Source organism: Mixophyes fleayi, chromosome 5, assembly GCF_038048845.1.
Source record: "Mixophyes fleayi isolate aMixFle1 chromosome 5, aMixFle1.hap1, whole genome shotgun sequence".
Classification (NCBI taxonomy): Eukaryota; Metazoa; Chordata; class Amphibia; order Anura; family Limnodynastidae; genus Mixophyes; species Mixophyes fleayi.
In genome coordinates this window covers 71,037,406-71,043,405 of record NC_134406.1, presented here as the reverse complement: position 1 = coordinate 71,043,405, position 6,000 = coordinate 71,037,406, and positions in this window count along the sequence as shown.

The window sequence follows — 6,000 nt, the reverse complement described above, 5'->3', positions numbered from 1 at the left end:
TTTTCTCTGTACCCAGGAAGTAGGGTCAAATGTCTCAAAACTCCCCTTTACAGAAGGGGCCTCCCAGTCAACAATTTAGCTGCTAGACATACTGTCCCTGTTACCTTGATTAGACAATAGAATGGCTTGACTCAATTAGGTGTTTTGGCTGGATACACTACACATGGGGTTACAATAGTACATCAAGGAATGACACTGCACGCTTACATGGAACAATAAGACTTTTGACACATTATATCAGCAGGGTTACACAATATAAGTCTGTGATACCTTTTGATACAATTACATTTATTTTGACACATATTGATACATTTCCCCATGCTATTTCAACCAATATAGTACTGTGGAGGCACATTACATATGAGTAGAAGTTCTAACCTCATTACCTCTCAGGTTATCTGTTGACCTAGCTAATTAACATGGGCTGCCAGCTAGTTAACTCAGACATTGTTCTGATTACAAACCTCATCTCAGCTGCACCCCATACAATACACATTTGAGACAAATGGTAATTACATTAGCTAGCACAAGCAAAATGACTGCTGTTGTTCTGATATTTTCACACAGTATGGCAATATTGTTTCTATTTATACTACATACAATCTCACAGGTAATAGTATGGGCAAAATGTATCCAATAACATGAAATAATAATACACATAATACACCAATGCTCTGGTGTATATACTTAGACTGGGCCAAGGATTAAAAAGTACAATAAACCGTGAGAAACGGGTGATGATTACATAGTTCTCAGTCCAGTAGCACCCCGTTTCCTCACAACCCAGTAAAAGTAATAGTCCTTTTGAAAGCAACAACTCATAGGAAATAATGGTTTGCACATGGAGAAACAGGGTTAAAAAAAGCTGAAATGTTATTTGTGGGTGTGCTAAAAGACAAACTAATTTGCAATTTTATATACAGAAACTGCAGATGTTTAGCTGGAAGTAGGCATATTTCTTACAAAATGCAAACAAGTTCAGTTTGTACCATAAGGGACCTCCTAGGTGGCACAAATAACAGGATCAGAGCCAGTTAATTTGGTGCGAAGATAAGGGAGATGTGGAGACCAAGGGCAGAAGCCCATTGAGTTGGTGCAAAATGAAGCTGGCATGGCAAAGGTAACAAGAGGAGGAGGACAAGAGGTAAGAGGGCATTGGTCGCAAGAGCTTACAATCTAAAGGGAAGGGATAGACAAACAGGAGACACTTAGTCGCAAAGATAACTAGAAATCTTATGGGAGGGATAAAAAAGATTGGGTGATAGGGGGGGTGACTGAGTGTGAAGAATGCTTCGCGTTTTTGAAGAAGGCACATGAAGTGGTGGAATAACAAGGGCAAGGGAGAGGTTAGTCAGTGGAATGGTATGCTTGACTGAAAAGGTGGGTTTTAAGGGATCATTTGCAGGTTTGCAGCCTAGGGGATAGCCTGATAGAACAACGGAGATCATTCCAGAAAAGGGGGGACAGCATGGGAATAATCTTGAATGAGGGTGTGAGACATTGTTACCAGAGGAGACATGACGCAACGATCATTGGCTGATCTTAGATAGTGACAGGGCGTATGAATGGAGATGAGGTTGAGATGTAGGGAGCAATGGAGTTATAGAAGGGTTTCTAGATGCGTGTGAAGAGTATAAAGAGGATTCTGTATCGGAAAGGAAGCCACAGAGGGGGGAGTCATAGGTAGACTGGGAAGAGCGCTGCAACATTGAGTGTAGGTTTAAATGCTGTGAGGAGGCGAGTAATGAGGAGGTTGCAGTAATCAAGGTAGGAAATTATCAGTGAATGGATGAGAGTTTTGGTGGTTTCATTGAAGAGGAAGGGTCTGATACGAGCTATATTGCAAAGAAGGAAGGGGCAGAATTGGGTGAGGGATTGGATATTGGGTTGGAAAGAGAGCAAGGAGTCAAGGATGTCACCCAGGCATTGAATTTGGGGAAGAGAGGAGATGTTGGTATTGCCAGCAATAATTGAGAGGAGGGAAGGGGGAGACTCTTGAGGGAGAGAAGACAATAAATTCAGTTCTGGCCATGTTGAGTATAAGGAAATGCTGGTAGTTTCAGGTGGAGGAGGCAGAGAGGCAGCAGGACAGCTTAGTGAGGAGGGAAATGGAGATGTCTGGAGATGAAATGTAGATTTGGGTGTCATCGACATAGAGATGGTACTTGAGGCCATAGGAACTGATAAGTTCATCCAGTGAGGAGATGTATAAAGAGAAGTGCAGAGGGACAAGGATGGAACTCATACAGGTAGTAGGGAACAGGAGAACAGGAGTCTAAGGTAGAAACAGAGAAAGAGCACTTAGAGAGGTAGGAAGGGAATCTAGAGAGGATGGCTTCAAAAAAGCCAAAGATGTGTACGGTGTGCAACAGGAGAGAGTCTACTGAGTCAAAGGCCGCTATATGGGTCCAGAAGGATAAGCATGTAAAAGTGGCCTTTGGGTTTGGCAGACAGAAGATCATTCGTAACATTGGTCAGGGCAGATTTTGTGGCGTGTTAGAAGCTGAAGCTAGATTGGAGAGGATCGAGAAGGGAATTGTCAGAGAGTTAGCTAGTGAGGTCATTGTAGACAAACCATTCAAGTAATTTAGAGGCAAAAGGAAGGAGTGAGTTGAGGCAGAATTTGGACAAGGAGTTGGGATAAATATTTGTTTTCTTAAGAATGGATGAGACAAGAGCATGTTTGAAGGAAGTGGGGAAAATGCCAGTGGGGAGGGATAAGTTGAATAGGTGGGCAAGATAGAAGCAGGTAATTGGGGAGAAGGATCTATGGAGGTGGGAGAAAATGGGATCCAAGGGGAGGTTGAGGGGGGGGGAGAGGACATAAGTAGAGAATGGACTTTCTCATATATGGTGGGGTGGAAGGAGCACATAGGATAATGGCTGGAGGGCAAGGGTATGAGAGAGATGGGCAGAGGAGATTTCGTTTCTGATGGAATCAATTTTGGAGGTGAAAAAGGTGGCAAAGTCAGTGCCAGTGAGGGAGGATGGGAGGGGTTGGGCAGAGCATCGAGTTGAAATTGGTGAAGAGTCTGTGGGGTTTAGATGACTGAGATGATATGAAAGACTTGAAGAATTATTGTTTAACTAGTGAGAGGGCAGAGCTGTTGGAGGACAGGATAAACTTGAAATTAAGCTAATCTGCCACGGAGCAAGATTTTCTCCAGTAGTGTTCAGCAGTATGTGATCATTATTTTTTTAATTGAAAACATTTTTATTGGTATTTTAAAATAACAGTAGAAGACATACAGACAAAAGAAAACAAATACATTTACATGAAACAAAGACACAGTTCCAGTACCTACTGCATTTGACACAATCTATAGCAATGGTATTGTAATTATAGCTTATCAGATGTTAGATATTACACCACAAATTTTCAGAAGGATCAACCTTAAAATGAAACAGAAAGCATGATGACTGTATGCCAAAGTGGTTTACCAATTACTATACACAGTTCAGTTCAAAAAATCCGACCACAGTAATCATGTAATGAGTAAAATATGGTAAAGACGTGAGAAAAATTAAGTGACAATGAGCAACCCATGGGGTTGGGAGCGCATATATCCATACATGGGAAGGAGAGGAGGGGGGGTCCGAGTGGTGCAGTGGATATAGAAACTTGGGTTGCAGAAACATTTTAATTAAATTGACTCTGCCTGTCATGGAAAGGGGCAGACTCATCCAAGTAGAAATCTTGGCCTGGAGATAACTGGTCACAGGATCAATATTTAGAGGTATATAATCAGTGGAAGAATTTGTGATCCATATTCCTAAATATTTGAATTTTAGCGTCCATTGCAATAAAAGAGACCCATCAACTCTATCCGGGACCCCCCCACCAATGGGAAAAATGCTAGACTTGGACCAGTTTATCCTCATGCCTGAGAATTCACCAAACTCATCAACCAGGCGTAGCAATGCAGCTAGGGATGTGTCTGAGTCTTTCAGGAAAAGGAGCATATTGTCGGCATACAGCGCAACCTTGTCTACCCCGTCCCCAGCCCTGAGTCCAACAATTTCAGGATGTGCACGGATCAAAGCTGCCAATGGCTCTATAGCAATGGCCCTGCTCAGTGGGAATGGGAGGGGGGTGTGACCATTTACGCTAATTCTGGCAGCTGGGGTTGAATACAGCAACCTCATCCAGGACAAAACCCTAAGACCAATACCAAATAGTATGTCATCATTTTTGAAGGACAAGTGTAAGTTATGATTGTTAAGATTGTGGTTTGGAACAGGGAGACAAACAGAGGTGGCGGAGGCAGCAGAGTGGAGGGTAGAAGAGAGGGTGTGGTTGTAGACGGAGGCCACTTAGTCACAGGAAAAAGAGAGATTCAAGGGAGGAGGAAAAGAGCGCAGTGTCAAGGGTAGTCTAGTGAGAGAGGGTTTGGGTGAGGGGAGAGGTGCAGGAGATGAGGAGAGGAGAATATGGTCAGAAAGAGGGAATAGCAAGAGAAGTCAGAAAGAGCGCAAAGGTGGGACAAGACAAGGTCAAAGGAGTGACCAAGACAATTGGTGGGGAAGGAGGTCGCTTGCCAAAAGATGAAGATAATGTAAGAAGTGGGATGGAACCTGGGTCAGAGAGATTATCGATGGGCATATTAACCCAGGATGATGGAGGAGAGGTCTGAAGAAAGGTAGTGGGGGAGCCAAGATGCAAAGTTATCAAAGAATTGGAAGATGGGTCCAGATGACTGTGACACGGATATGAATGGGGTAGAAGAGACAAATGGAGTGGACCTCAAAGGAGGAGAATATAATGGAAGTCTCTGGGGAGATGACACTGAAGGTACAATTGGGAAAAAGAAGGATGCCCACACTGCCACCCATATGGTCACCCAGTGTTGTGTGGGTGAAGGAAATGGGGCTGGAAGATAACCAAAACTCAAATGTGGAGGGTTGGAGATATTGAGGTAGTCCAGGACAATGCAATAGCAAGGGCCAGTTCACAAGATCCAAAAGAGAGAAGAAATGGGAAAAGACCAGGGTGTATATTTACTAAAATGCCGGTTTGAAAAAGTGGAGCTGTTGCCTATAGCAAAAAATCAGATTATAGCTTTCATTTATTTAGTGAATACTACAAAATGACAGCTACAATCTGATTGGTTGCTATAGGTAACATCTCCTCTTTTTCAAACCTGTAGTTTAGTAAATATACCTCCAGGTCTCAGGGTGACAGGAGAAGGTTACCCAGGGACATCTTAAAAGAGCAAAAGCATGAGAGGATGCATAGCACCAGTTGAAGGCTCAGGAGGAACACATCAGTAGTGGACCATTCTGCTCTGAATCTGGACAATTTTATGCCTATAACTATGCGTCAAACTCAGCATCAGGCCCATAGAGTCTTATATATTTGGAATTTAGATTGTTAAAGAGAACCTACTAGTTTTCAGATAACTTTTTCCTTCCTTAATGCCTTGTGCAGTGTACATGTTTTCCATCAGTTTCCCTGCACTCTGGAGAGATCATAGGAAAACAGTACACATTGTATGCAAATGTGGTGACTGTTTGAGAATTGTGCCATATACAGTATTGCTTTATCCTCACTCCTGGGCATTTTTCTATTGTGCTTGCACATCGGAAATGAATGTGTTAAATGTGGTGGCACTGGATTCATTCTCTTACAGTATATTTTATTTTATTTCATTCTAAAATTATTTCTCAAATTCAGAGATTTAACCAGTTCCCAACATGATGTAAATGGCCGCAGAAGCTTATTTTTACCATTATTTTGATCAAAAGTTATTTTGATCATATAAATTGCCCCATCATTCATATTTAGATTATCTGCATTTATAATCCTTCTTAATATCTATTGTTATACAGTATATCATAATATTCATGATAGACACAGTAAAGCAGTTTCACTCTTCTAGTCATGTGTATACACACACATTCACACCTACTGTCAAACAGGTGCAATGCTCTGTATTCAATATGTTCTCTGCCATCACATATTAAATCATCAGTTTTCAAGATACATAGAAATGATTCACT